This window comes from Cavia porcellus, unplaced genomic scaffold (genome assembly GCF_034190915.1).
Source record: "Cavia porcellus strain 051 isolate PalLab524CR breed Dunkin Hartley unplaced genomic scaffold, mCavPor4.1 scaffold_17, whole genome shotgun sequence".
In the NCBI taxonomy this organism is placed as follows: Eukaryota; Metazoa; Chordata; class Mammalia; order Rodentia; family Caviidae; genus Cavia; species Cavia porcellus.
The window spans coordinates 14,789,884-14,800,570 of NW_026947500.1; the positions used below are offsets into that span (position 1 = coordinate 14,789,884).

Here is a 10,687-nt window from a genome sequence, read left to right on the forward strand (position 1 = left end):
CAGACCTCCCGCTGGAAATAATTTAGCTAGAATCTGACATTCATTGGTCACGGGCTCATCATAACTAGGGGTCTGCAGCCTCCCTTGGGAGGATGGGTAGAGGCATACGGGTCACACTAGGCGGTGCTCCAGAGAGAGGGTCAGTCCCTCTAGGCAGTCCTGGCACTGCTCCCTCCTGAACCTCAGGGGAGGACCTGATACCAGGCTGCTCTGTGACACCAACAATCTTCCAGTGTCAGTCCTCCTGTGGGGTAGGTAGTGGGCACAATGCAGACCCTCAGAAAGAGCCTGAAGGGTCTACACAGAGCCCAGGCTGAAGGTAAGGGTAGGAGAAAAACAGCCCCAACAAGGAGACCCCATGCAGGAGGAAGACCGATGGCAGAGATTCCAGTGACTGCGCCTGTGTTTCAGAAGGACCCAGGCCGTTCCCAGAAGACACTGGATGCGGACCCAGCCCTATACACGCACAACCCTACGTTCCCCTACAGCTCAAAGAGAGAGAAAAAGACAGCAGACAGTCCTTTTTGCCATCTCTCTTGTGTCCATCATCAGACACAGCCACCACCTCAGGCATTCCCGACTTGGGACACCTGCTCTGGCACCCTTGGCAGCAGGTATCAAGGTGGCTCCCTCCTGGCCGAACAGAAAGACAGAGAGAGGGCGGCAGGTTCCTCAAAGACATGGGCCCCAGGACAACTTGCCTGTCTGTGTGTCGGTGCAGTTCTTCTTTGGGTTCTGGCTTTTTGGCACCCTTCAGGTCCTAGATGCAGCTTGTTCCTCACTCACACAAACAGTTCTCCTATGCTGTGTGTCTGTGTTTCCTATGTCCCAGAAGATGCCTGCAGGTGTTTAAGGACCCACATGAAGCCAGTCAGGTGGGGAGCTGCGCCCTCCCTGCAGCGGGCATCCGTATGGGGAATACTCTGCCTAGCCATACATAGCTGGTGGGGGCCCTCACACATTCCCGGTGGAGGGAGGCCCAGGCCTCACCCAGCAGCAGGCAAAACTGACCCGTTGGTCCGTCAAGGGAGGAGGGCTCTGATGGGGACAGAGGGCAAGACATCCCTCTCACACACACATGTGCACCCTAGAAACAGGCAGGATACATATACATGTACATGGCACCTTAGAGGGTACTGGTGTCAAGTTGCAGCCTCCAGAGGTTAGAACCGAGCCTAGTGTCCTCCAGACTCCAACCAAAGCCTCAGCCTCACATGTGAAGCCCTGCACAAAGGAGATATACTCCTCCTCAGTCTGAGTCAACAGATGCTCGTGGTCTGCACCAACTACCACGCCAGGTGATCATCTGCAAAAGAGAGAGAATAGCTTTCACTACTGTGCCATCCACTTCCCTGCCTGCCACGCTTCTGCCTGGACCAGACAGCGCCTCCTGGTGGCTAAAGGGGACATGCACATCATCATCTTCTGCCCGAACGAGACAGCACCACCTGGTGGCTAAACGGGACACCCACATCATCCCCAGAGGCACTGCCAGGATCTAGTTTCTCTGACAACCTCAAAGAGCCCTCCCTGCCTACCGACTGCCAGGGGCCACGACAATAGCTAGCGATGGCAGCCTTTCCAGTGGAGGGAGGGTTGTGCTGTGCTGTGCTGTGCTGTGCTGTACTGTGTAGCCGGGCATGTCAGGACAGGGCTGCCTGGCACTCACGGCTCACTGCTGTTTGCAGGGCAGTGGTTAGCATCTCTCTCAGGGCACACCTTGTTTCATATGGCATCACGAGTCATGAGCACGGGAGGAAACATGGTGTTGTGATCCTTGGGGTAGATAGCATTCTGGACAGCTAGCTCCAGACTCTTATGGATGAAAAGAGAGACGAGGAAGAAACATTGAGCTCAGATGCAAGGCCACAGGCAACCCCAGGAAGATGCTGATACCCAGAAAAGCTGGTGTCAGAGCAGTTTCCCTAGCTTCCACAGCCTAAAACCCTAACATTGAGCCTAAGCCCAAGCCTGAGCCGGAGCCTAACCCTCCCAAAGGGGGTGCCATCCTCCTTTCTGAGCCCCCCTCCCCATGCGACAAGTCCATCCCAGAACTAATGTGTCATGTGCCCTGTCTGTGATGCCTTTCTGGGCTTCTCTCTGTCTCCTTCGAGTTCTGGATCTTCGATTGTGACTGGGTTCGCAGCTGCGCCCTCTGGTGGCCAGAAGATGGGATAGGCAACTACCTCAGAGCAAACCGAAAGCCACAAGAGTTTTTGAAAGAGAGAATCACAAAAAGACATCCTGATCGTGTTGGAAACAGTTTAGCTCGAATCTTTCGAACATTTTCAGTTGATTGACACCTGAATCCTGCTCCTTTGGTTGAGCAGGCTTTCATTTTTCTCATTCTGCTTTTCTCATGGGACTTGTACCCTGAGTCATCTTGCATTTTCCTGGGTCAAATAGAGGGCACTAGTAAAATGAAGTGCCAGATGGTGTCAGTTATGCCAAGCTACAAGATGGGCCAGAGAGTGAAAAGAGACAAAGGGACTGAAGTGGGTTTGTGAATGACAGACACACAGAGGAATTGGAACAAACAGATGGATGCATTCCCAGTCAAGTGAGCTGCGCTGAGCTGAACTGAGCTGAACTAAGCTGAGCTGAGCTGAACTGAGCTGAACTGAGCTGAGCTGAGCTGAGCTGAGCTGAGCTGGACTGAGCTGAGCTGAGCTGAACTGAGCTGAGCTGAGCTGAGCTGAGCTGAGCTGAGCTGAGCTGAGCTGAGCTGGACTGAGAGGAGCTGAGCTGGGTGACCATCACTCTCGTGGATCCCTTGTTTCAAAGTCTCAGAGAGTGGCTGGGCCTGAACCAGGAAAAGAAAAAACAATCACAAAGGCTTTAAACAGGCAGCAACCCACCAAAAGGAAAGGTGTCCCAATGGGAAAGTTTTAGCTACAGTGTGACACTGATTTTGGGTTCAGCAGAAAGACAGTCAGACACCCACCCATCTGTCTCCCACTTCACTGGTAGAACCAGTGGCTTGATTTTTCTCTCCCGTGTGTCATTAAGGCTCATTCTGCTTTTCCATGGGACTTAGAACATCTTTCCCTCCCTCCCTCTCTACCTAAGTGATCTTCTGTGTTTCATAAAACTTTTGAACACAGAATCACCAGAAAAAGAGAGACAGGCATCCCATCAGGAAAGATCGAGAGGGGATCTAGCATTGGTATTAGGGATGGCATGTGTTTTGTTAGGGTGAGGATCAAGGAGTGTGTGTGTGTGTGTGTGTGTGTGTGTGTCTATTAGAGTTAGGCTGATGAAAGGGACATGTGTGTGTGGTTTACTATGAAGTTGGGGAATGGGGCCTGTGTGTTTTTTAGGGTGAGCATGGAGTACAGGACTTGTGTGTGTTTTAGTGTGAACTTAGGGAATGGGACATGTAGGTATTTTTAGGATGAGCCTGGGGAACAAGGCATGTGCGTTTTTAGGGTGAGCCAGGGGAATGGGGCAGGAGTGTGTTTTTAGGTTGAGCATGGGAAAAAGGCCAAGTATGTATGTTTTTTAGTGTGAAGATGGGGAATGGGGCATATCTGTGTTTGTAGGGTGAGCCGCGACACATCTGTCGTCTAGGCAACCCGAACTCTCACTCGGAGCACAGAAACCTGACCCTAAACCTAAAACTCTAACCTTTTGCTCTAACCCTAATCTAAACCTAACCCTAACACTAACCCTAACTCAAACCCTAACCCTAACCTGTTCTGCCACCCTTCACAGCAGGTATAAGTGTGGCTACCTCCTGGACAGACAGACAGACAAACAGATGGGGACAGGGCTGCAGGAGGGCCACTTGTCTGTCTGTGTGCAGATACAGTTCTTTTTTCTGCACTTGCCACAGACAGGCAAACGAGTCCATCTGTCTGTCTGTCTGTCTGTGTGCCACCTGAGCAGGCCATCTGGTGCTCTCAGATGGCCTCCTTCCTTGGTAATGGCCTTACATATCTCCTGAGCCCTTGGCCTATCCAGAGAGGAGGGCCACGCAGGAGCAAGACATCCCCCTCACACACACATGCCCCCCACTGGGAACAGGCAGGGAATATACAGCCAAGAGAGGATGCTGGCACCTCAGAGTGGTGTCCAGCAGCAACCACCAGAGATTGAAATGGAGCCTAGAGGCCTCCAGACTCCAACTGAAGCCCCCCCACAGGAAACCCTGCTCAAAAGAAATATACTCCTCGATCTGAGCCGATAGATGCTCATGGTCCGCTCCAATGGAATGCCATGCCATGTGGTCATCTACGAGAGAGAAATAGCCCTCACTACCTTGTCATCAGGTTCCCTGCCTGTCACTCTTCGCCCAGATGAGACAGTGCCCCCTGGTGTGTAAAGGGGACACTCACATCCCCAGAGGCACTGCCAGGGTCCAGGTGCTCAGACAACCCCAGGGAGACCTTCCCTGCCTTCCAACTCGAGGGGCAGGAAGATAGGCAAGGAAGGTGGGCCCTGCAGTGGAGGGAGGGCTGTGCTGTGCTGTGCTGTGCTGTGCTGCATAGCTGGGCATGTTAGGCCAAGGCTACCAGGCACTCGAGGCTCCTGTTTGCAGGTCAGTGGTTAGTATCTCAGGGCACATGTTGTATACAGCATCACAAGTTATGGGCACCAGAGGAAACATGGTGTGACCCTTGGGGCAGATGGCATTCTTGGCAGCTAGCTCCAGCATGTTATGGCTGAAAAGAGAGACGGGAAACAAACATTGGGCTCAGATGCAAGGCGACAGGCAAGCCCAGGAAGATGCCAGTCCCCAGAGAAGCTGGTGTCCGAGCAGTTTTCCTAGCTTCCACAACCTAAAACCCTAAGGTTGAGCCTAAGCCTAAGCCTGAGCCTAACCCTCCCAAAGAGGGTGCTGCCCCCTGTTCTGTGTGCCCCAACACGCGACAGGTACATCCCAGAACAGATGTGTCATGTGCCATGTCTGTGATCGATTTGCCTCTCTCTGTCTCCGTCGGGTTCTGGATCTTCCACTGTGGCTGGGTTCACAGCTGCACCCTCCATTGGCCAGAAGATAGAGCACGCAGCTGTGTCAGAGCAAACTGGAAAGTGACAGAGTCTTTAAAAGACAGAATCACAAAAGACATCCTGATCCTGTTTGAAAGAATTGGGCTCAAATCTTCCAGTCAGTTTCAGTTGACTGACACCTGAATCCTGCTCTTCTGATGACCCGCGCAGCCCCCCAATGAGACAGAGGACGCTCTTGTGGGTAACAGGAACTGCCGCTTTATTTACGCGGGCTCTGGTTTATATATTCGGCCGTGACCAATCACAGGCTGCCACGAGGAAGCAGGGCGGGAATGGAATGCAGGCTCTGGCTACTATACCCAGCTGTGGCCAATCAGGGGTTGCCACAGAGTCAGCACGGGGCGAATACGGAGTGAGCACGAGGTGCGCACAGATTGGCTAATTTAGAGAGGGATGTAACGCATTGCGGAAGCTGACGTGGTCTTATCGTCCCGGGCGGGGTGTGTTGAGCGCCTGCGCCCGACACTCTGAGTAAGCAAGTTTCCATTTATCTCATTCTGTAGGTACTACAGCTCATTCTACTTTTCTCATGGGACTTGTACCCTGAGTCATCTTCCACTTTCCTGGGTCAAATACAGGGCACTAGTGAAACGAAGTGCTGGGCTGGTTATTCCTGGTGTCAGTTATGCCAAGCTACAATATGGGCCAGAGAGCCAAAAGAGGCAAAGCGACTGAAGTGGGTTGTGAATGACAGACACACAAAGGAATCCGAGCAGCCAGATGGGTGCATTCCCAGTCCAGGGAGCTGAGCTGGGCTGAGCTGAGCGACCACCACTTGCTTAGATCTCTTGTTTCAAAATCTCACAGAGTGGCTGGCCTCAATCTAGGAAAAGAAAAAAAGCACAAAGATTTTGAATAGACAGTGAACTACCAAAAGGAAAGATGTCCCACTGGGAAAGTTTTAGCTAGAGTCTGACAGATTTTTGGTTTGGCAGAGAGACCAACAGCTGGGCAACCAACAACCACTTTCATGGACTGCTCGTTTCAGAGTCTGACAGGCCTGCCCTGATCTGGAAAACTGCAAAGATTTCAGACAGAACAACCACAGAAAAGAAAGACTTCCTTCCCCCTGGAAATGATTAAAGTCAAATCTGACATTCATTGATTTTTGGTTCAGCAGACACGAAGAAAGGACAGACACCCAAAAGCAGAGATAGCAAGCAAAAAGAGGCAAAGTGCTCAGAAATAAGCAGAGCCTGAGGTTAGGGGGTTTGTGAACAACAATATGGGAATCCAAGCAGCCACACTGATAAATTTGGAATTTAATTAACTGACCTCAGGACCACTCATGTACAGACCCGCCTGCTGGTTCAGGGTTCCAAACAAATGGCCCCAAACTGGAAAGTGACAATATCAATGTCACATCCTAACTAAATCACACAAAAGAAAGAAAACAGGACATCCCATCAGAAATTAGATTTGGTTGGGATGTGACATTGACATTGGGTCTACAGACACCACATCCATCTCACCCGTCCCCCAGCTTGTGTGGTCAAGTGGAGGGGGGGCTAGAGTTGATTTTTCTCTCTCTGAAGAGGTACGGTGGGTCATCCTGCTCATTGTTTTTCTCACAGAACTCACTCAGAACCTGAGTGATTTTCCATTTCTGATTTTTCCGTCCTCCTGGATGGAGGGACAGTGGTTTATTCAGTGTGGGACTCTAGAGGGATAGCGTTGGTGTGGTCAAACCACAGCAGTGGAGACTGGGGCAGAGGGAGGGATGAAGCAGCAGAGGCCAGACTCCCGATGGGTGTAGGAGAGGGGAGATGGACGGAAGGAGTCTTCAGACCGCCCATGGCCTCAGAGGTGGGGTGAGGTGAGGGAGCCCGGTGACTGGAGGTGCTAGGATTGGCTCCCTCCTTCCCTGGGGGCCTTCTGGCCTCACCCGCCTCAATTTGGAGCATGGCCCTTAATCCATCCTGCCAGACCCTGGCTGGGAGTGCTTAAAAGTGACCCTGAACCCTAAAACATTAACCCTTGGCCCTAACCCTAACCCTAACCCTAACCCCTAAAACATGACCCTGACCCTGATACCTAAGCCTAAGCTTAACCTTAACCCTCAGCCTCACCATAACCCTCACCCTCATCCTGACAACTGCTTGTCCTGATTGAAACACCTGGTACCAGCTTCTACATGTGCATCAACCGTCATCCTGCCAACCACCTCTAAAGCCCAACACAACGCCCCTGTCCTGCAGAGAGTAGTAGACACGGTCTTCCCCCTTTTTCTAACAATACTAAGATGAGAATGAAACATTCTTGCCCTGGTATAAATTACTGTGCCACTATGGCAGTGGCCTAACATGGCAGAAGGGCAAAGCAGGAACGCTTACTACTTCTTCCTTCTGAAGTTGCCCTAATTGCAACTCCCTTTCCTGTTTGCATGCAAAGAAAATTACAATCAGTTAGTTACCTATCATCAATGTCCACCTCACATGCCACGTCCAATCAGAGATCAGACCAACCCATAAAGCTCTCTGCCTCTCTGTATCTGGTTGAAAGACATAGCCCCACCACGATAGGTTTTGTGCTCCTTTTCACATTCTCAGTAAAGCCATTCTTTTGTTTTCTTCATTTTTCACTTCTTTATTGTGCCAGAAAACACCAACAAATCCTATAGTAAAATTAAGTATTGCTGAAGTTTAAAAATCATGAAAATAATACAAGTTTAAAAGACTGATTATTTATAACTTTAGATCTTTTTCTTATTGTGTAGGCATAAATGTGTCTATATATATTCATTTATTTATTTGTCTTTTTGAAACAAGTTCTCACTACACAGTTCAGGCTGGCCTTGAGCTCACTATGTAGCCCAGGCTGGTCTTGAACTCACAGTGATCCTCCTGCCTTGACATCCCAAGTGCTGGGATTACAGGGGTACTCCATCACACCCAGCTATATAAATGTATATATTATGTTATGCCTATGTGTATATGTGTGTTTATATATTGTTGAGATGGTACCAGATTACTTTTTTAAAAGGTGCTCAGTAATTAAAGAATTATAAACCTAAATTTTTTTGATCACATAACTTTTTAAAAATGGTTTAAAAGATATAACAAAGATGTCCTCAACTTCTAACATACATTTTCCTTTCATTAGCCAATTGAATTGATATTTGAAATGTAGCAACCAAGATCCCAGAAATTCAGCATGAGAACAGAATATTAAAAGCTGCTAAAGAAAAAAACAAATCATCTATGGCCATACCACCCTGAATGCTCTTGATCTCGTCTGATTGGAAGCTAAGCAGGGTTGGGCCTGGTTAGTACTTGGATGGGAAGAAAAAAACAAATCACCTAAAGGAAAGCCTATCAGAATTGTGTAAGACTTCTCAACACAAGCCATCAAGTAAAGAAAAACATGGAATGAAGTATTTCAAGTACTGAAAGAAAACACCTTCCAATGCAAATTGATGTACTCTGAAAATCTATCTCTCAAAATTAATGGAAAAATAAGATATTTCCTTGACAAAGAACAGCTGAAAAACTTCATGACCACCTAATCAATTCTACAAAGAGTACTGAAAGATATTCTTGAAAGATATAGAAAAGACCACAATTCCACAAACAACAGAAAGAAACTAACAATAGGGCAAGCAATTAAACAGAGGAGAAAAGCATGGAGCCAATAGCAGAAAGATAACCTGACAAAGATAATTCAGTGCATATCAGTTATAATCATTAAGGTAAGTAGCTTCAATTCACCAGTCAAAAAACAGACCAGCAGAGTGGATCGAGAAACAAAATCCAACAATATACTGTATACAAGACACATGTTTAACCCAAAAGGAAGTTCATAGATTGAAATTCAAAGCATAGAAAATGATACTCCATGTGACAAGAACCCAGAAAAAATAAGAGATAGCTATTCTGTTTGCAGGCAAGGTGAACTTGAGACCAAGAATGACCAAAAGAGCTAAAGTCACTGCATACTTAATAGAGGGAGGAGGAACAGATAACAATCATAAACATATGTGCACCAAATATAACAGCACTCAACTATGTAAGACAAATGTTAATAGACATTAAAAATCAAACAAGAAATAATACAATTGTAAGGGAGGACCTTACCACCTCATTGTCACAAAGAGATCAACTATACAAAAAATCAGCAAAGAAATAACAGAACTGAATCACACTTGTGAACAAATGGACTTAGAAGACATGTACAAAGGGTTCCACCCAATAATATCAGAATACAAAATATATTTATATGTAAACAAATATACATATATATAATATATATACACACATAGAAGCCATAAACCTCAGTTCACTGTATGGTATTTACATTTCATCCTCAATAGTTTTGTTTGTTTCTCTAGCAAGTTCACTGTTGTAGATATATCAAAAAGACACTGTTATTTTATCTGTATGAATTTCTTGTTTAAATGTACAGCATGTCTTTAAGAATTTATTCTGTTTCCTACATATATCATCTAGCTCTGTATTTTAAACGTGTATCTAGTAGGGGTGATGGTGTGTACCTGGAGTCCCAGATACTCTGGAGCCTACAGTGTGGAGAATCACTGGAGCCAGAAGTTCAAGACCAGCCTGGGCAAGTTAATGATTTTTCATCTCAAATATAAATAAATACATAAAGAAATTATGCTAGTGAGTGAGTGTACATGTGTACTTGTGTGTGCATGCATGGGAGTGTATATTCCTTTGAGCTGTACAACGTTCTGTACTGTATAGCACTCTGTGTAGTACAGCTGTATAGTATTCTATGATGTGTCTTATATGGAATCCCCAGTAGAGATTCCTGAAATATGGGGCATCTAAAGAAGTGAGTTTCATGTGTCTTGCCTAGTCATGAATGGAAGAATATGCCAGCCTTTTTTCTCATGCATCTAAAAAAATGAATTAGAAGACTATGGGGCTCCTGACATTGATTCCTATTTGCTCCAAACTACACTCTAGCTTTGCAGTTGACTAAGATGGCACTTATTTACATGACTGATTCTATCAGACAGGCATTACTCCATCCCTGTCTTGTTAGAAGTGCCATGCACGATTCTCTTCTACCCAAATACACCTCCACTCCCAAAAGGTATCCTTAAAAAAGAAGTCAAGCAAAATAAACATTTTAATATCTGAAGATCTTATTTTAGTTTTTTTTTAACTTTTAAGATCTAAAGACATCTTCACAAGGATTAGCATGATCAACTTTCATATGCCACTCAAATAAACTGTTATTTATGAATTCTGCCAAGTAAATCCCTATGATGTGTACCTGTACTTGAGTTCTTTCACAAGTCTATTAGAAGCTTGCTCTGACCCAGATATTCACCACTTAAATATCCTTATCCTTGAGTCTTCCTAATCTTCTCTAATATGACCATGTTTTCTTTTTTAATTTCTTTATTCTCTAATTTTATACCACTAATAAGCTGTTTATCCTTCATCTTATACTGATCCAAACATTTTTAGGAACACTTTCTTTTTGTCCTCTTCTGAGGTCATTTCTGCTGCCCCATTCTGTCTCTTTGAGAGTATTCATCAATGTAGCACCTCAGTGACGAAGCTGCTGAGGAGTAGATCCTCCCCCAGAGTCCACATATCAACTCATTCCATTGCCGATGAAGCATATTATTCTGTATCTAGTTCTAGACCTTCCAGAGACATGAGGGTTGAGTGTACATGGCTTCCCATGAATAGTTCTTGTCAAG

The 10,687-nt window shown here is 46.6% G+C and overlaps 1 pseudogene; it reads right to left on the minus strand.

The window, feature by feature from the left end:
• Positions 1-4,896: 4,896 nt before the first annotated feature.
• On the minus strand, positions 4,897-10,423 carry LOC111756096 (ubiquitin-conjugating enzyme E2 Q2-like; annotated as a pseudogene).
• Between the last annotated feature and the right edge of the window lie 264 nt (positions 10,424-10,687).